The 21,886-nt window shown below is 43.6% G+C and overlaps 1 pseudogene; it reads left to right on the top strand.

Annotated features, from left to right (window-relative positions):
- Nucleotides 1-2,727: 2,727 nt before the first annotated feature.
- On the top strand, nt 2,728-18,567 carry LOC144697810 (uncharacterized; annotated as a pseudogene).
- Nucleotides 18,568-21,886: the final 3,319 nt, after the last annotated feature.

Raw genomic sequence — 21,886 nt, 5'->3', positions numbered from 1 at the left:
CCCACCTCTCAGACTCCAACTCCCCCGACGGGACACCCCCAACCACCGAACCCCCAGGAGACTCCCCGCACCTCACGACTACTCTCAACCGCCCAAACCCAGCTCCTTATATAAAGAAAGTCCAGCGAATTCAGTAAATAGACGGAGAATTTCTCACCGCCTGGCAGCGGGGGATCCTGTGGATTGTAAACAGAAGAGGGAGACGGAGAGAAAGAAGCATAAATAAAACCAGAAATGATATAAATAAATAGAGTTAACAAATCCAGGCAGGAAGCAGAAAAGGAGAGAACGGGTTAAAATTATTGAATCGTGCAATGGCAGTGATTGAAAGGAAGATCTGAACATTGTCCCATGTGCACCCGAGTGCCGCCTGCTCCACGGTGCATCAGCCCCACACTTTATACCGAGTGTTTAAAACCTGAACAATATTCCGGTGTCGGTGAGTGAAACCCCCTCCTTCCGCCGCCGCCTCCACCATCACCGTCGTATTTCGGCTCAGTGCCTGTCTGGCCTCAATGGTTAAAGGCCTGAGAGGTTTACCTGAGAAGATCAGCGAATAAGGTCCCCATGGTGAATAATTTCAGTGCCGTCTGCTCACACTAGTTAAAGATTTGAAAGATTGAGCTGTGACAGGCGAGTGTGTACCTCGCTACAGATTAGCCCTGTGTCTGTCTGTGTGCTTTCAGACACCTACACAATGCCGAATATAAAGTTCAGACTAAGAACCATGGGCGATGCATAGGGAGTTTGATAAAAATGAGTCTCAGTATGGTGATAATTCAGAGAAACACTAACAGAGGGACATAAGTGAAGGTGAGATTGATTACATTGAGTGGTAGAGAGACATATTAACAGAGAGAGATGTATAATGCTGAAGTGAGGACAGTTAGTGGTACAAATCGAGAATAGCAGAAGGGTATTGATGCAGAAATGTATTTATGAATATAAAGGCACAGAAAGTAAACAGTTGATAATGGCTATTCTCCCACATGACACTTGGGACAGTGAGCTGCGGGAAAGGGATCATCACTGCTCTGTGTAATACAACTGGACAAGAGAGACTAACACTGACTGAAGTTCTGGGACGCACACACAGTCTGTAGACTCCTCAGTGACACCAGGAAACATGAAAATTGGAGAATCCTGGAGATTCTAATCAGGAAAATGGGGATGACGCTAAAGGAAACAATGGGAAACAAAGGTAAAAATTAGCACACAGCTAACAGAAAAAAAAACAGCAAGTTAAAATAAAACAAACTCGTGGTATAGGAATCTGAGCACCTTTATTGTGACTTGAGTGACGGCCACCTCAGTGCATGAGCTCAGTGCCTGGTCGTACACAGTTGCTCAAGGATGAAGCAATACTCATTTATTAGTGCACAGTACAATCCCTCTGTTTATATTAAACCAGAGGTCACCTCATTTATTACTGCACTGCACTGTTACACTAGATGATGTCTTAGCTATTGCTGCATTAGATATGCCTCCACTTAAGTTAAACGAGGCCCTATTTTTGTTATTACTGACTACAACATTTTAATGCTTATGTTTATATTACACTAGACACTGCCCCAATCGAACTACACTAGACCACATCTCACTTTATATTGCATTCGTTCCTTTTTTCAGTTATTTGCAATAGAATGCATCCTTGTCAATGTGATCCTAGGTCATATCTCAGTTATTATTGCAAGAGGTCATCTCCATTAGTGTTAGGCAACATCCTGTCTCAGTATTACACAAGATAATGTCACTCTTTATAATACAATAGCCTGTTTCTCTGTTGACGGTACATGAGACCCAATCTCATTTATTGCAGCATTACAGATGCCTCTGCTTGCATCACGCTCGTCCATGCCTGAATTACTACTGCTTAAAAAGGCTTTGAAGTGTTCGATCAGCCATGATTGTATTGAATGGCGGAACAGGCTTGACGGGCTGAATGGCCTTCTCCTGTTCGTATGTTCCTATGCTTTCAGATCCCGTACTGTTGGCATTATTCCGAAGCAGACACTAGCCATCTAGCAGTAAGGTAACGAGCTGCTACATAGTCTTTGTGTATGTTGTATACATCTGCCAGGATATTGGCAATGTCACTGGAGTCCTCATATTGTAACTGGCCCCCAGATGCTGGGCCAGGGAAGATGCCGAGTCTGAGGCGCCGACCTTCATATCAGAAGTCTAACTGAGGTCCCGCCAGTCCGTTCAGGGCGATGTTAAACAATATCCGGAATATTGGGAAAAGAGCGGGGCAGGGGTGGGGGGAGGGGAGTGGGTGGGGTGGGGGGCGGATTCTCGTGGTGTCCTGGGCCCACGTTCCACCTTAAACAAACACCACCCAATACAAACACATGCACCGACCTCCCAGTTCATTACTGTGGGAAAGGAAGGCGGCGGCACAACTGGCAGAAAGAAAAGCTCCCCTCCCCCACCCCTGTACACCAGAGTATTGTGGGAGGGGCTTTCACATCCGGATCACAATCCAAATGTAGAGTCAGAAAATTGCAACCTCCTTTTATGAACCTGTCTGTTATTCACACAACACTTAGCCAGCGACCCGGGAACCGTGCGGCCCATCAATAATCTCAGCGGAACTGCCCTGTGCAAATAAACTTGATCCCCCTAAAATATTTCAGTGCAGCTCTGAGGTCCGGTCTCCCAGTGCAGTCCAGGGCTGCAGTCTCCAGTTTCCCGTCATATAAACCCTCAGCTCCAGGCAGCAGAACGATGGGAATCCTCCTTGTTTTCACCCTGTGTGTCTGTTTACCCCGTGAGTAACGATCAAACAAACCGACATTGTGTGGGTTTAATATACAGCTGCCCGAGTTCATCCCATTTACAGACACTGTCTGGGGTTTTAACCCCGTTCTGTGTTTCGGCTCTGATGGTCCATTAAACTCTCTCTGTTTAATTTCCAGGCTCTTTCAGTCAGTCAGTGACACAGACCCCGGCAGCGGTGACCAGGAAGGAGTGTCAGTCTCTCACCATCACCTGTGTTTTCTCCGGTGCTTCGCAGTATTATTTCCTAAGTGGACATTTCTTCAGACAAACCCAGACCGGGACAGAGCGGGAGCGGATCTCCAGCGGGGGGAGATTTGTTGTGTCGGTGAATAAAGCACAAAAGACATTTTCGCTGGAAATTCGGGATGTGAGAGTTGAAGACACCGCCACCTATTAATGTAAAGCTCAGTATTACACACACACACAGTGATGGGCCTCGGCTTCCCGCGATACAAAAACTCTCACTGCAGATTATCACAGAAACAAAGGAAAAAGCGGAGTTTATCTGCAGTTAAACCCCCCAACAGTTCCACCTCACGCCGTCTGCCCCACAGTCTAGTTTATAATGAGATTGGATTATTGCCGTTAACATCTTGAGTTTTATAAATGCCGAGTGTGTGCGGATGGTGATGTCTTACCCGGGATTGGTGTCAGTGAATGGGGATTGGGAATGACTGATCACAGTTACAAACCCCGAACGCCAGATGCGATTCTGGTCTAACAGCTGGAACCGGGAGCCGCTGTCCCCTCTGTTTAACTAATGTCCCCACATCTCACCAAGTACCCGGGGGATTTTATACTGACTTGTAACACTGTGTGGTTGGATGGGGGAGTCACAGTGGGAGAGAACTTAACAAATACCTCTGTATAATTTAAATATAAATTCTCGGGGCCCGGATAGTGAATTGTCGGGTTGATGTTATTAGCGCTGTAACCTGGTTACATTTCATTGTAATTTCCACCATTCAGTTATCTTTCTTTGATATTGTTCTCGCTTTATATGAAGCGAACATCTCGTTCCCGGGACCATTTACTCAGAGCTCAGGGCCTCATAAAGATTAGTTTGAACCGACAGAGACTTTGAAACATTGAATATTGTTTATTTATTTAAATCCGCTGAATAATTGGGCAGTTTCTACTGTCTGATGATGATTTCCCGGCAGGTTGAGGTGTCGGTGGATGTTGTACCGGGGAGACTGAGAGCGGAGTCACTGTGGTGGGATACTAGATATGTGGATGGATCCGGGACAGTGGTGACTGTCACAGCCGGTAAGTCACTCCAAACCCCGCCGGGTTACAGCCTATCCCGGGTAATGTTCACCGTCAGTTTATTATTGATATCAGTGGAGTTTGGGTGGGATGTGGGAGTTGACGGAATCCGGACCATTATTGGTTTAACGGGCACATCGGGGACAACATCAACATCACGGACTCACACACTCTGAATCGCTTTTAATGAGCACAGATTGTCGACAATCCGGACTCCACTCCCGGTGTTAAGTGTAACCGAGGGAGCTCAGGCTGTCCCTTAGAGCCCGGGAGCGGGGTCACAGAGCTCTCTCCTGGGCAGCAGATTGCAGTCCGAGCCGCGCAATGTGAATGAGGTACCGGGTGAATAAACTCAACACAACTGCGGCCAGTTCGGATACCTGCAGCGGCTCGTTCAATACCTGACCCGGGAGAAAAACGGGACAGTGAAACAACGGGCTTCAGATATAAGAGATCCTGATGTGGGTCCAGGTGGAATTTTATTATTGGACAATCAGTGACTGAAATTATTGACATTGTCCCCGCCATTTCTTTCAGTTGCCTCCATATAACCAATCAGTTTCCTCCTTTTCCGCCTTCAGACCGAAATGTGAAAGTTTGGGACTGCAGACACTTCTCTATATTGAATGTAGATGTTTGAGAGATGGGATTGCTGTAATTCATCTGTATCCCTGATTACTATGAATTGAAGCAGCACAGTGCAGTGAGAGAGTGAAGGTAATGCATTAATCTTATAAAGGAGAACAGGGACAGAAGGAAACAATTATAAACTGGTGGAACGTTCGTTGATAACCAGCAAGAAATAATTAATCTAAAGGGAGAGAAGGATTGGATGATTTCTGGGCGCCTTTCAAAGTACAATCCGAGCGCAGGGTGGTGGGTGAGGTTTATGGGGGGAAGGACTGAAATGGACTCCAGTCCGGAATGCTGTGTAAAGTTTTGGTCCCCTTACAGAAGAGAGATCAATCTGCATTGTAAGAAGTGCAACAAAGGTTCATCAGACTGATTCCTGAGATGAAGGGATTGTCCAATAGAAAGAGGTTTAGTCGCCTCAGTCTGTATTTCCCAGAGTTTAGAATAAAGAGAGGTGATTTCATGAAAACATATAATATACTGAAGGGTTTTAACAGGGCAGATTCTGGCTCGGAGTTTCCCCAGACTGAGGAGTATAGAACTCGGGGTCACAGCTTCAGAATAAAGGGTCATCCATTAGAACTGGGAAGGAAAAAAATATCTTCACTAGAACCACTGTTGTGAATCTGTGGCATTCTGTCACTCAGAGAGCGGTGGGTGTTCAGTATCTGTTTGCTTTCAAGACAATATTCGATAGGCTTGCGGACACAAAAATATCAGGGATATGGGGATAGTGCGGGAATATGACGTTGAGGTTGTAAATCAGCCAGGATACTACTGAATGGCTGAGCAGGTTTGAAAGATGATCTGGCGGCTCCTATTTCTATTGATTGGATTCTCTGCTTTGATTTCTTACACTCCTGAGGAAAGAAATCAGCAACAATCCACATCTCTCTGGGAAGATTGAACAGGCTGGGTCTCTTTTGTCTGGAAAACAGAACCACGAGGAGAATCCATATAAATCTTTTCAATAATGAACGGTTTTAGTGTGGATAAATTGTTCATTTGTGGCTGAGTCCGAAGCAATAGCCGTCAACATATGACAGTAACTAACAGAACAGATAAAACATTTAAGACAAATGAATTGAAACAAAGGCAGGTCAGAATGTGGAACTTGCTGCCTCAGGGAATGGTTGGAGATAGTATTGATATATTTATTGGAACACTTGAAAATACAGGAGGGAGAACGGAATAGACCGACACTGGGAGCTGGGTGGAAATGGTCAATTAGATTCCTGGTGGGGTTAGGCTGGAATTGATTATATACACAGGCTGAATGGCCCATTCCTCTTCCGCATTCTTCTTCCTCGATAATGTAAAATTGAGAGAAAACTCCGCCCAGTGAACCCGAGAATCAGTCAATGGGAGGAAAGAATTAAAATTGTCAGAGAGCCGGAAGAGGCAGTTCCCAGTGAGTAACAGTAAAACCACTGCGGAAACTGAACAGACTGAACCCAACCGACAACTGAGAGAGATTGGGACAAGTTCCCACGGTTGCAAAAAGCGCAAACAGCACAAAATAAATGTGAAATAAAGAGAAAGTGAAATTAAAGAAATAAAATGAAATTAATTGCACCTATTTGCAATTAAGCTGAACTGGAGAAAATAGGACCCTATTGATAGAACATAAAGAAATAGAGCAAGAGGCAGAGAGAAATTCCCGAGCAGTTTTAAACCGCAGTAAATTATTGATCTTTCACCACGAGAGATGCTCACTCTTGGTTTGGCCCAATCGGTGCTGATGAACTCCATCAGTTTGTATTGGATCTTGCTGTGCGCAGTGATGCCACACAGCTGTGTTTCTCTCCGACAAACATGGATTTTTGGAAACTAGTTGCCTCGCTGAACATAAAATGCTCCCTCGTGTTTGTTTCTCACCAAGGAAAATAGAAACCGGAATGTAATATAATTCATAGAATTATCGAGCACGGAAGGATGACATTCGGCCAATCGTGTTAGCGCTGACCCTTTAAAAGTGCAATACAAATGTTCCCACTGCCCATGAATTTTCTCTAGAGCTCTATATTTGTATTTACATTTCCAGCACAGACCCATTACCCGTTTGAAAGTCACTATTGAATCTATCCCCAACACCAATTCAGACAGTGCAGTCCTGATCGGAAGAACTCGCGATGTAAAATAAAACATCACCTCATTCCCTATTTGATCATATTTTCATAACAGTGAACACGGTTCAAATAGGCTTCCAGCAAATAAAATTACTGCAAACAGCAGAGCTATTCACTCGATTGACAGATTCTCCTGGACAAACAGTGGCTGAACAAAAAGATAGTGTTCATTTTCTTATCCAACAGATTCCAGTTCCATAAATTCCCGGATTTCGCCTCTACAAACGTCTGCTGTCGGTGACACCGTTACTTTAAACTGTGGATATTCAGGGTTCTGCACAGTACACTGGTACCGTCAGTCCCCAGGACAGGGTCCGGAATATCTTCTTCAGAGACGCACTTCAGGAGAGGAGAATAAAGAAAACGTTGCCGGGGGGAGAATTTCTGCTTCTATCGATTCTGCCGAGAAAATCAGCCAGTTAAAGATCTCCAAACTACAACTAAGCGACTCCGCTGTGTATTACTGTCAACTGAGTCGGCGCACAGCACAGCGATACAGAGCACGGAGAGAGCTGTACAAAAACCTGCACATGGTGCACAGTGATACAGAAACCGGAGGGCGCTGTACAAAAGTGCTGGGATTACAGACAAACAGTGATAGTGAGCACTGAGAGAGCTGAACAAAAACCTGAACATGGTGGGATTACAGACACACAGTGATACAAGGCACAGAAAGAGTTCAAATAATTGTCCATTTTCGGGTTTAAGTTGAAAGGAGCATACACACACACATATATACACACACACACACGGAAGAGGGGGTGGGGGAAGCGAATCACTCTACGAATGTATTTTCAATTGACCTTACAATTTTGTGTCACAGAATAAAACCCTTAAACACATCAAGTTCGCACGTTCTTTCTGGCTCCACAGAGCCTTTAATATTTTTATACTTCGAGCCGCCTACAATACTCCCGCCAAAATAATTCATTCAATTATCCATTCTTCAACAAGCGATATGCACTTTTTGGGCATATATGGTTGAAGGTGGCCTGACAGCCTGAGAAAGTGGTGCTAAAACATCCGGGATTATCGACATCATAACAGCGGCATAGAGTCTAAAACCAAGGGAATACTACTGTTCCCCTGGAAAGCACTGGTTCCCCCTCAACTGGAACATTGTGTCCACTTCCGGGCATTGCACTTTAGGAGGGATGTGAATGGTTTAGAAAGGGCGCAGATAAGTTTACCGGAATCATCCCAGGGATGCAGGACTTCAGTTAATTGAAAAGATTGGGGAAACTGGGCTTGTTCTCCATGGAGAATGGAAAGTTCAGGATAGATCTGATAGAGGTGCTCAAAATCATGTAGCATTGGGCTCTAGATCAAAATAAACTGTTTCTATAGGTGGGAGGGTAGAGAAGAAGAGCAGGAGGTTGGATTTCGATTCTCTTCCTTGCTGAATGGGCCGTGGAAGGAAGCGGCTCCAACAATTCAATGCGGCTGGGAAGGGCCCCTATCTGTGGCACAGGGAGTGGAGGCGGCACTCTGCGAGAATTGTCCTCAAATTCGCGGCCGTTCAAATCATCGCTTTTGTCCACTAAGACCGAATGTTTATATTGAAGTCACTTTTCGTATAAATCGAGCCTTTTTACCCGCATACACGTCAGATATGCACAGCCTGCTGTATCACACACACACACACACACACACACACAGGGCCGACTGTATGTCACAGAAACCTGGCCTCCGGTTTTCAATGGCTCAGGGCAAAATATTGTCAGCAGGATAAAAGCACGATGTTTGGCTCTTTCTCCCATTGATCCGGGGTCAGGAGGTCACGGCGTATTTTAAGACTCCGCCCAGCATTAAAACACTCAGCTTATAAATCGTGTTACTTTTGACCGGGACCTTGGAAAAGGGGTAAAACCGCAGTTCTTAAAGGGGTTCTGCACAGCTCGAGTTGTTTGGCTAAGTTTTAGTATTAGGAGGGATGATTAGTGGTTGAAATATGGATCGGAAGAAAGTGACATTTTTTAATGCATTGATTCAGTCAGGTGGCTGAACATCAATTGCTTATTTTTAATAACTAAAAACGATTTCGTACAATCAACACGTAAAGTACAAACAATAGTTTTCGTGGAGTACATGCCATCAATTCAATGCAATGTTATTGTAATAAACACAATCGGATCTTGTGTATTGCTGTATCCTCTTAAAGTACAGCATATGGACTTGAGAAGACAAAAATAATTAGGGCCTGGTGAATGCTAACAGAGACAGAGCCTAGTGTAATAACCAAAGTGGAAGTGGATAATAATGGGGATCCATTAAAACATTCACAGAGAAAGAGCCTATGAAGTATAAATTGTAATTTCTGGGGACCTTATGTGTTGTGTGTGAGTCTAACTTCTATCCTGTCAGTACATTCGGCAGCATTTAGACTCTCACTGTCATTCTGATTCTTACCTGGTCTCATTTCACTGAGCCATGCTGGCTTCGGCCTGATGGCTAACAATGTTTCTTTCAGTGTCTCCCATAAATGAACGTTCCACATGACTAAGCGTACTTTAGATCTGCGCAAGCACTAACAAGTTACATTCAAAACTACACTGGGCTGCATGAGGTACCAAGACTCGATAATCGTCTCCCAAGTATCTCCCAACATTCTACCACCTCCCAAAAATAACAGGGACAATAATTGCTGAATCTATTTGTTCAAGTAACTGTAAATAATTATGGAAGCTAATTGTCTCTCTGTAGAATTCCAACAATATAAATAATGGTCTGTTTGAGCTTATCACAGAGGATCTCTGTCATCACTCAATTATCACTGGCACAGAACATCTCTTCTCATAGAAAATGCACGGCCGAATATCTGGTGTAGTTTATGCCATTTACTATCCAATTCTTGCTGCTTTTGGAGTTCCGGGTAAGTCTTTGGGCTGAACCATCAATTGGACAAAGCACTGTTTTATGAAGCTGGTTCTGTCAATGACAATTAAAAATTGTGATATAGTCATCTTCAGGCATTTCTTTAAACTCATTTGATCAGGGGTATACAAACTTTCTATCGTTTTAATATTTCTTTGTTTTAAACTTAAGCATTCATAATTAAGTCTCTGAGACACCCAAAACTCTGCGTCTATTCCTTTACGCCATCCCATGCCGAGGCTGCTCAGGTCGCTAGATTGATTTCTAAAAGGTAATATTCTGGTAACCTTTTCGAAACCTATAGTACACGGATATTCTTCTACAAGTGAAGAACTTGAGAATACATTTCCAACGATACCAACTTTGGGTAAATTTTGATTTTGTGTTAGTCTAAAAATGGCGATTGCCGTTGTAATATCTGCCTTGAATTATGGTTCCATTGTTTTCAGGTGTATTATAATTCTGGAGGGATGTGGAATGAGCTGCAGGTTCATTATCAGTCATTTCACATCTCCGCCTGAAGTTAAACTTCACCTGCTTGAAATGGTTGAGGGGTGAAATTGGCCTTGAGCTGTTAAGCAAGCTGGCTGCCAGTTTTACACTCGATGCAGTCCTCTGTCTCTTTGACATCAGAGGCGTAGAAATCGGACCAAGTGTAAAACTGTCAGCTCATTCGATCCAGCCTAAAAACTGTTCCTGTCCCATGGAAGTCAAAGGGTATCGGGTGCAGGTGAGAATGTGGAGTTGTGGCCATGATCAGGTTAGCCATGATCTTATTGAGTGACGAAGCAGGCTAGAGGGGCCGAATGGCCTGTCTCTGCTCCTGATTCGTATGTTTGTATGTCATTGAAACACTCGCCCAAGGTTACTCATTTAATAGTTTAGTGGCATTGCCACTATAGTAATCTTCCCTTTGAGTTTGGGCCCCTTTACATTACGCCAATCAATCACTATTTCCCATTCTGCGCTAAAATTGTCCTTTAATTTGTTTCATTGTGGGTTTGCTGTTATAACGAAAGCCATGAAGTTATGAACTAAATGCAGTCTAAAAATCAATGCGGAGATCTGATCAAAATAATCACTGGTGTCAAATGTTTTTAATTACAAAGTCAATCATTATATTTACCGAGTAAATTAACAGAAGTAGTTATGTTTCAGTTCTTTCTCACTTTCATGAGAAAACCAGGTGAATATTTAATTTTTGGAATGTTTCTTGTTGAGGTGTCACTGCTTTGTTCTAATAGTTTTGCTACTCAGTGTCCTAAAACATTTTTTTCTGGCCAGAGCTGGTTGAGCGAGGAAGGAAATGCTGTTGTTTTGTTTCATACATGACAAAATCCCCGGTAGATAACCGAGATCAGACATGTTTGCAGAAAAATCGTTGTGGCTGAGCAAAGGAATTTACAATTTAACATCGACCTTTCAAGGGAATCATGTTATGTTCCGCGAACGGATTAATGATCCAGAGGCCTGAGCCAATGACATGAGTTCCAATTCTAATTATACTAATTAATTTAAATGGAGATAATAAATAACTCTAGAATAAAGTTGTAGTACCAGAAATAGTGATCAAGTAACTGCAAGATCATCGCAATAAACCCGGTTCACTAACGTCCTTCAGGGAAGGACATCTACTCCGGCCCATGTATGATTCCAGATCCACAAGAATGTGGTTGAACATTAACCGCCCTCTTAAATGACCCAGAAAACCACTCAATCGGTAAGTGGCGGCTCGCCACCCTCCTCTGAAAGGCAGTTAGTGATGGACAAAAAAAAAAAGTTAGTGATGGACAATAAATGCTGGTTCTCCAATGTCGCCCAAATCGAGTGAATGAATGAATAAAAAGGGCCTGGGTGTAGGAGGGGCTAGAGCGCTAACCCGAGTTCCGGAAAGCTGGAAGGTAAGTCGAAACCGCTGTTAACTTAAGAGTCAGGCATTGTGCCGAGCCGTGCACCACTGGACCAAACATACACCTGAACACATGAGCGTGTAAATGAACAATGGGCAAGTTCCATGTTTCTGTCATTATGTGCAGCTCTAAATGAGCATAAGGTCTAGTGATAGGCAACGCTTAAATAGGTACCAATAGGCTGCAAAATTTGCATTCCGTTCAGTGCGAGATGAAACGCGACAAATGGGAAATTCACCAAGAACCAAGCGTTTCCGATATTGGGGAGGCATAAAATCGGGGAGCTGCATTGGGATATCCGTTTGATGCCCTGTGTATCGCCAGACTGGTCTTAATGAGACAGATTCTTCCATTCGATCCGGCCCAAAAACGGTTTCTGCCCCATGGGAATCAAAGGATATCGGGGGCAGGTGGGAATGTGGCGTTGAGGCCGTAATCAGGTCAGCCATGATCTTATTGAATGGCGAAGAAGGCTAGAGGGGTCGAATGGCCTATCTCTGCCCCTGATTCGTTTGTTTGTATGTCCCTGAAATATTCGCCCAAGACTACTGAATTAATAGTTTAGTGGTATTAGAATCTTCTATTCATTTCGGTTACAGGGCACAGATCGGCACGCTCCATACTTCAGCCGCTCAAACGTCAGAACTCATTTGGCTGTGAAGACAAATGTTAGGGATAAAATTGGTTTTTCCTGTAGCTCAGAGTGAGAGAGATTCCAAGCAAAATTCAAGCCATGCCGGATTTTTACTTCATTCATTGTGCACTGTCCCAAAGAAGAATTTCAGCGCCAATATTTAGTTTAACTCCCTTGGGGTATTGAATTGCCTTTTGGCCAATGGGGGTGAAGAGTGGGAGAAGAACTACGGACATGATGCTGGTTACATCTAGGTTTGCAGACTAACGGCTTTTAATTATTTTAAACAAGGATTGCTCTGGGCCTCGAATTGTAGCTCCACCTCTTCATTGGTGTCACAGGGCCTGAAAACTATCGGTCCCATTTTGAGGCCCTCTAAAGGTAAATGGTATCCATGAAAATTAGATTAATCCAAATTATATCAGCTTGGACACCAGCAATAATCCAACTTGTTGATTTAATTAATGCCATTAGAACGTTAAAGTATGTCATCCATCCACACTTACAGGTAGCTTAGCCACCGGGATCTGAGATGCGTGATCCAATCTAGGAGAGGGCTCAATACTGATTACCAAAAATCTACTGAAAGTTATCTTGTTTATATACGTAGATGGACGATGGGAAATGACCTCCTCGGATCATCGTCATGCAATATTTATGTGGTCATGTGCTCTTACAGCTGCAGATTTACATATGGCACCACATGTGCTCCATTCTCGCTGCGGTGTGATTGATGTCTTTCGGGAAGATCAGACAGGTTGGTGTACATGAACACCAGAGATAGAAGCAGCAGAAGACCACGTGGCACGTCGAGCCAGCTCCTCTGTTAAATGCAATCATGGCTGATCCTGGGCTTCAATCCAGTTTCCGCCGGGTTCACATAACAATTGATTCCCTGAGACGCCAAAAATCTGTCTATCCAAGTCTGAAATATTCTCAACAATAAAATATCCACAGGCCTCTGGGTATAGAACTCCAAAAATGTACAAATCTTTAAGTGAAGAAATTTCTGCTGATCTCCATCCTAAATGATCGCTCTCTTATCCCGAGGCTGTTTCCGGGGTCTTTAGATTTTCCAGCCAGCAGGAAAAACCTCCTCATATCTATCCCGTCAAGTCCCTTGAGAATAGTGTTTGTTTCCATGAGGTTGCCTCTCATTCTTTTAAATCCCTGAAAATATAAGCCGAAGCTATTTAGCCTTTCATCGTCGGGCAATAAACATCACACCTCAGCAGAATGGGAACTGTGGGAACGTAGACATGTCGCCTCCAAACTAGCAGTATTTCAGACATAAATCATTTGGTAATTCTCCAACTGCATTCACCCGACACATCCTGCTTCCTAAACATCCTCCCGTGGAATCCTAACGAGCCAACTTAAACGATGTCACAGTGTACATTTCAATAACAGAAAGATAATTAATATGTCTACTGTATTTAGAGGAAATGTCTTGTAATATGATCCAATATCTAAAAATATTCCAAATAACCTCGAATCCTTCAGCTGTTATGTCCTAAGCTCTCTGAAATTCCCTCCCTAAAACATTCCGCCTCTCTCCTTCACACTCTTCCTTTAAGCCGTTCCTTAAACCTATCTCATTCTCATTCTTTTTCGTCATTTGACATAATATCTCCTTATGTGTTTGGATGTCAAATTTTGCTGTATAGCTCTCCTGTGACGCGTTTGGGCCACTTTTTTTACGTTAAAGGCGCTACATAAATGCAGCCTATCCGTGTTGTTTATGCTGAAACAGAGATGACATTGAAAAACTATTAATCATTGATTTGGTTGTCTTCTATAAACGAGGATGAAGTATCAGAAGCCTGTAGCAATCACGCCCCTTCTTGAACTTTACAATGTTAATTTTGTTGTTCCTCTCAGTTAACTTGGTGGCGATTGTGATCCTATCCCGAGGAAGGTGTGGTCTCTCCAAATGCATCACTCGGTACCTGGTGTCCATGGCAGTGACGGATCTCCTAGTTGTTGTGAGCGCTGTGATATTCAATCGGATCATTGGCATTTATTTTCCCGTTAGTTTTATGTCCATGACTCCAGCCTGTACTCTCAGTACCGTGCTAATCTACGCAGCCACGGGGAGTTCTGCTTGGTTAACCGTCGCTTTCACCTTTGATCGATACATAGCCATTTGTTTCCAGAAGCTGAAAACAAGTTATTGCACCGAGAGAGTGGCGGCTGTGGTTATAGGAACTGTCTGTCTGTTAAGCTGTTTAAAAAGTGTTCCCTGGTACTTTATGTATCAACCACTCTATGTAATGAACAATGTACCGTGGTTTTGTAAGGTAAAATCAAGCTTCTACACTTCACTCGCATGGACAGCCTATGATTGGTTTGCACGTATTTTAAATCCGGGTCTGTCATTCCTCCTGATTCTGTTGTTCAATGCTCTGACCGTCAGGCACATACTCACGGCCATTATAGCCCGCAGGAGACTCCGGGTTCACAGCAGCGGAGAGAAGCAGAGTGATCCAGAGATGAAGAACCGGAGAAAGTCAATTGTTTTACTCTTTACCATCTCGGGAAGCTTCATCCTGTTGTGGATGACGTACGTTGTAGATTTCCTGTATGTGAAAATTACAGACGAACCTTATTTCACAGGTTCCAATTTCAATGGCCCCAAATTCATTCGCCAAGAAAGTGGAAACATGCTTCAGCTCCTGAGCTGCTGCACCAACACGTGTATTTATGCAGTGACCCAGAGAAAATTTAGAGAGGAGCTGAAGAATGCAGCAAAATATCCTTGGAATCTAATTGTGCAGTTAGTAAACTATGAAAGTCACAGGCTTGAGTTTCGGATACTCGTCAAAATGTATAGTTTTATCTCTGCGTTTTTCTCTCTGGCATGTGGGGTGAAATTGGTCTTGCACAGCCGTGTAAAACGGGCTCTAAACAACCTGCTACCAGTTTGCATCCTGTTTCACTGACGTGTCAAGAGAAGAAAATCGGACTGGATGTAAAATCTACAGCCGGTTCGTGATCGCCAGGCTTGTGTGACCAGTCCTTCCAATCCTGTCCCGCCCTCCTTTAGAGATTTCTCTTTAAGAACATAATAAATGGGAATAGGGAGGGCCAAGTAATTCCTCCAGCCTGCACTTCATTTAATACAATCGTGACCAAACTTCTATATCAAAGCCATGATTCTGCTCCGTCCCTTTATCCACTAATTCACTTAGTGCCCCATAATCCATCAGTTTCAAACTTGAATATGCTCAGTAACTGAATGCCCACAGTTCGCTCTCATAGAGAGTCCAAAAATTGGCAACTATTAAATTTCTCATCATCCAAGTCCCACATTCCTTATCCTGAAACTATGACCCTTAGTTACATACTATCTAGATGAAGAAACGTCTTCTCGGTGTCTGCTTGTCAAGTTCCCAAAGAAATTGAAACATTTCAATGAGATCACTTCTCATGCTCCGAAACTCTGAGACTAGAGGCCCATTCTATTCAATCTTCACCCTGTCTCTCTGCCACAAAACAGCTCTGTCCCAGTTCCTTCCTTTGGATACCGAAGGATAGCGTAAAGTGACCTGGTGGATTTGCAGGTCAGTAAAGTTCACAAATGAACTCCTGAAAGTGCAATACATTACTTGGTGATGCACATTTACATTGGCCATTAAAGTATTTCAAACGAATGTGCTAACAGCTGTAAGGAATCATTTACACCCCAATGTTAAGCCTTCAAGAAGGAAATTCACCATCGGCAGATCTGTCTTCCTGTGAATAATCCAAGTTCTCTTTGCGGGAACATATTTGCCCTGTACTCCCGCTATTCCCTCCTTGGATGTCCCCCACTGCTCTGACACAGTTTTCCCTGCTCGTAGCTGCTTCCACTCCACTTGGGCGAAATCGTATCTCATCTTTGTAAAGTTAGCCTTTCTCCAGTTTCGAACTTTTATTCCCGGCCCAACCTTATACTTTTCCATATATATCCTAAATCTAACTGAGCTATGATCATTATCCCCAAAATGCTCCCCTAATGATTAGCTTTCCGCCTTCCCGGGCTCATTTAAGAACATTAGCTCCAGAACTGCCTCCTTTCCTTGTTAGGTTTTTTACATACTGGCTAAGAAATGTTCCCCTGGATGCAACTTAAGAATTTTGCTCCCTCCCTAACTTGCACACCAAAACACTCCCAGTTAAAATTTGGGTAGTAAAAATCCTCTACGATTGCTGCCTTATTATTCTTACACTGCTCTGAAATTTGATTAAATACTTGATCCTCTATCTCTCCCTAACTGTTTGGGAGCCTATAGTACACACCCAACAGCGTGCTTGCCCCTTTTGTGTTTTTTTAATTTTACCCAGATGGCCTGATTTGATGATCCTTCCAGGATATTATCCCTCCTCGCTGCTATAATTGATTTCTTGATTAGTATTGCGACCCGCCATCCTCTTTTATCCCTCTCTCGATCTCGTCTGAATACCCGAGATCCAAGAATGTTGAGCTGCCAATCCTGCCCTTCTTTTAGCCAAGTCTCGGTCATAACTATGATATCGTACTCCCACGTACCCATCTGTGCCTTCAGCTCGTCTGTCTTATTCATCGGGCTCCCTGCATTAAAATATATTCCATTTAGCCTTGCTAAACTCTCTTCTTTCTTATCTAGCCTATGATATCTCTGCCTTCCAGACTCACTTACTAGCGTTTTAACTTCTAATTCCATCTCAGCTTCTCTCCCCGTTGAACTACGTTTCAGGATCCCATCACCCTGCCAATTTAGTTTAAATCCAATTCAATTTAAATCCATTCAAGGCTACATTGAGAGTCACAGTGACATTCATGAAAGATCACAATAAAACACAACACTCAACAAGAAGAGGTCAGGAACACTTCCAGAATTATATTAGATGATTTCAATTCGAATTTATAATATGACCGACCTTTATAAGTTTATTTACTTCAATTTACATAATGTATTTTACTGCAGTTTCTGTGCCTGACTGTAATATTGAGCAACCCTTCCCCACCCCCCCTGTCAGTGTCTTGCATCCTTTGGCCGTGGCCTGTTCACGGACTTCATTTAGAACCATAGAATCATAGGAAAGTTACAGCACAGAAGGAGGACATTCGGCCCATCTTTTCCATTCAAGCCCAAGGACACCCAGGTGCCCTTTCCAATCCCACCTTCCTGCACCCGGCCCATCGCCCGGCAGCTTACAGCACTAGAGGTGCAGATCCAGGTACTTTTAAAAAGAGTTTTAGAGTTTCTGCCTCTACCACCAACTTGGGCAGCGAATTCCAGACATCCACTACCCTCTGCGTAAAAAAAGTTCTTCCTCAAGTCCCCCCTAGACCTTCTGCCACTTATCTTCAATATACGTTCCCTGGTTCTAGTATTCTCCACCAAGGGAAACAATTTTATCCTATCCACTCTATCTATTCCCCCCATAACTTTGTACACCTCAATCAAGTCACCTCTCAGCCTTCTTTGTTCTAAGGAAAATAACCCCAACCTATCCAATCTCTCCTCGTAGCTACACTTTTCTAACCCTGGCAACATTCTTGTAAACCTCCTCTGCACTCTCTCCAGAGCTACTACGTCCTTCCTGTAATGTGGTGACCGGAACTGCACACAATACTCTAGTTGTGGCCTCACCTGTGTTTTATACAATTCCAACATTATACCTTTACTTTTATATTCTATACCTCTGCCAATGAAGGAGAGCATTCCATATGCCTTCTTTACAACCTTGTCTGCTTGAACTGCTGCTTTCAGGGACCTGTGTGCTTGTACGCCAATATCTCTTACTTCATCTACCCTCTCAGTATCTTCCCATTTAAGCAGGATGTGTTGCTGAGTCAGAGAGTATTTATACAAAATGAACAGATTTCACAAGATAGTGCCTGTGACCTTTAAAGCAAACCCCAGATATAGATGATCTTTAGAATATTTCCTTAATGCTGGAATGTTTTCTGTCACCATTAACAATCCAGAGTTTGCTGGCGACAACGAACAGACTAGGATTACACCCCCCTCCCCACGCCCTCCCCCCAGCCCCGTCTCCACAAGTGCAGCCATTCCCCTATTAGGCCACTGACTGTAGTCCAGCTCGCGGTGTTTCCAGTCAGTGTCAGTCAGCTCACGACCGATGGATCTCCCAGGCCCACGGAGACACAAGGAAGTGAAGAGAGAGCATCCTGAGACACGACAGCACATTATTAGGGGTGGGGATTAGAACGCGTGTCTTCGAATCTGATTCTGTGGTGGTCTCTAGGTCGAATCGGATTCTACAGTTTGTTTTCCGGCCTCTCCTGGAAACAGTTGATGACAGTTTGATTCGAGGTGAATTTGGTTTCCTCTCGGTGTGTGTTTGAGCGGCTGACAGCGTCGGTGCGCCTTGCAGCAGCGATTCCATACCAGCCCCAACAGACTAGAACTCCTTTCCACAGCCTGAAGGCGGTTTTTGTACAGGGGTGAGACTGTTTTCCATCACCGTGAGTCTTAGAGCGCAGTAATACACGGCAGCGTCAGTCAGCCGCAGACCCGAAATGGTCAAGCTGGTGAATTTGCTCGCGGTTTGGAGCTTGACTGAGAAACGGCTTTTGGCAAAATCAGCTTTATTTTCAGCACCGGCCGAATGTTTCCACAATATAAACTCGGGCTGCGAATCTGGGTGTTTCCGGTGCCAGTATAAATAATAGCCGCTCGTTGTAGTGTCATAGGCACAGCTTAAAGTCACCGCATCTCCTTCTGTCTTTACACCTGAGGTCAGCAGCTGAATGGCAGAATCTCCATGACTCAGATCTGAAAAATAAGTTCAAGCTGAAAAAGATCAGGCCGAGGACTGTTTAAAATTCACGTTTAAATAATTCTTGAAAATTGAGAGAAAATATAAAATATGTGTGGTCCACAATTACCTGTCAGAAATGCTCCCCTAACAACCCAGATGCTGAGTAGCCGCATTGTCGCTGTCCGCTCTGTAAAAGGGGAATTGGTTATTTGAAGACACCCTTTCTAAACCCCACCCTCAATAATCTGCTGTCGTGTCTCAGGATGTTCTCACCTCACTACCTGTGCCCCCAGTGGTGATGTCTGGACGCCAGTTGGTGAGCTGGCTCCCAATGCATTGAAACATCCCGAGCTGGGCTACAATCAGTGTTCTTATAGGCGAAATGGTTTCGCAGTTAGACACGTGAGGTAGGAGACTGAAACCCTTGTTTAGTTACTGTAACTGGGAACATAAGATTGCTGATTGTGTTTGTTATTCTGGCGTGAATTCTTCAGCTCCAGTTCCAGTAGTCTTACCAACAGGACACAGGTAACCGCTACTCCAGTGACGTTTCCCTCCTCAATCAGTAAAATAGTGAACTAACAATAATTTCGCATTTTTCCAGAGTGGTTTTTAGATCCGTCATGTTGAAAGGATGATATCTGCTGTTACTGAACATACAACTGAGTAAAATAAATAATAAACTCTGGCTGTAATTTAATCAATGTTACCAGAACTGCCCTCTTCTTTAAAGTTTGCATTTAAAATTCTGTTTCAGTTTGTTCTATTCAATTCTGACATTCGTTGTGTTCGCGATGATTAATCTAAGCATCCATAACCTAGAGGATTAGAGTTTGTGACGAGAGAGTATTTGGGGTCCGGCGCATCTGTGTTTTTTTTTTGCAATTTGCCTCTCATCAGTTTAAAGTGGGTAGGAACAGAGCGCAGGGAGCGGGTTCAAAGCCTCCAGAGTGAGATGTCGAGCGGGTTTTCATTAACAGGAACACAACACCAGCAGGACTGTTTTTACAACTTTAGCAGGGTTAGAAAAAAGTGGTGGAGCAGAAAAAGAAATAAACCACAGAAGTTTTTAGTTTGTCTTGCGCTCCTTTAACACCCATTTCCACCATTGGTGCAGTTAGAATTATTGCGATCTGACGCCCTCTTTTGGGCACTCTGAGAAATTTTCGGGCGCCGCCCATCAGGTTGCAAGAGATTCTGTGTTTCAGCACTGACCTGATGTGACAATTCATTTTTGTAGGTTGTTCTTTTGAGCGGTCCTGACTTAATATTCTGAGCAGAAGCAAATGTTTTATATAATTAAACTAAAGGCTGCAACAAGGAAGGGGGAAGGGTTATGAGTAAAAAGTGAAGACAAGCCATGAAAGGCAAGGGAAAGGCAAAATACATTAAAAGGCAGAAGGCCAGTTCATGTTCGACAGGTGTATCTGTAAATTTTATTTTTATTATAGATGTGAGCTGTTGAAATAATTTTACAAGTGGAACTCACCTGTTCTTGTTCAGTATTGTGCTTCATTTCACTTTTTAAAAATCCCTGTGAATCTCACGTGGTGGCTGATTTAGTGCATCCGTTTTATTGGTGCGGCAGCACCCTCCAGTGACTCTAACTGGAACTCCCAGTGTGGGTTTTTGTGCAGTATCCGCTGTACCTCTGCAGCATTGGGGGGCTCATGGCACAGAAATACATGGCGGTGTCGGAGAACAGGGCATTGCCAGTTGTTAACTCAGTAGTTTTGGCAGCTTTACTAAACGTAGAAGAGAATCGGTCTGTAAAGTTTGGCTTCCGCTTTACTATCCCCCCACAGAGGTAAAACACAAACTGTGGGGGCTGCCCGGGCTGCTGACTGTAACACATAAGGGCTGGGATCGCTTGTTTTCAAGGTGCAGTTTATGGCGTCATTCCCTTCCTCTTTAACCGTCATTTCAGGTACCGACTGCTCCACTGAATCGTCATGACTCCATTCGAACACCGACAATGACGATATTTAACGTTGCATCATCCGGACAAGCATTTTGCCATAAATAATGCTTGCGATACGGCAGCCAGGGGGAGAATGAATTTGTGCTGGGAAATATACTTACTGAGAAGTGATATAATAACGAGTGGACTGAGATAGTCCCACATGGTGCTCCCTGCGTCTGTTAATCTGTTCTCCGCGAATCCTCTGTCAGGGTAGAAATGGAGGTCTCCTCCCCACTGGACTCCTGATCCAACCAATGTCAAACAGGGAAAAGCGGCAATAATCTCTCCAATGAAACAGGGCAGACAAGGCAGGTCAGTGCGAGAACAAGCAAAGGGAAGTTGTGGGCGGGCTAATGCAGCCAGTGTTGTCACACGTAGGATTTATTTACAAGGAACTGAACTCAATAATATTCACACCATCGAAAATTATATAACTTTTCTTCTCTGTAAGAACTGTAGCTTAATCTTCATTCCATATTGCTGGACAGCAGGCTCGCAAAAGCAGTGTCAGAGTTAATTAATTATTTAATAGTAGGCGTAATCTTCATCAGCGATGCGGATTGAAACCAGGGCCGAATACATGAGCAACAGGATTCGGAGTTGTTCTGAATTAATGTATAAGATAGTAGAAAAAGCCTTTAAACGTTTATATTAATGAGGGAAAAAGGAAATGTACGCAATTTTCAGAAAAGACTGAAGATACGAATGGTAAGAAACATTTAGGAAGGGAAAGGTGTCGAAAACCAAAAAGGAGAAATAAGGCATCACAGACCGATTTTTCAACCTCATATCTATTAAAAATACAAGGTGCAACCACAAACCAATATCACTGTGCAAGTGGACCTCACCTGCTGCTGCTATTGAGTCCTGTGTTTTGTTGCAATTTTCAGAATCTCCCTGTCACTCTCACTGTGGAAACTGAATTACCGGTGTGTGCGCG

The sequence above is a fragment of the Cetorhinus maximus genome, chromosome 23 (assembly GCF_964194155.1).
Source record: "Cetorhinus maximus chromosome 23, sCetMax3.hap1.1, whole genome shotgun sequence".
NCBI lineage: Eukaryota > Metazoa > Chordata > Chondrichthyes > Lamniformes > Cetorhinidae > Cetorhinus > Cetorhinus maximus.
Note: the sequence above shows the minus strand (reverse complement) of the source record. Positions and strands in the feature narration are given on the sequence as shown.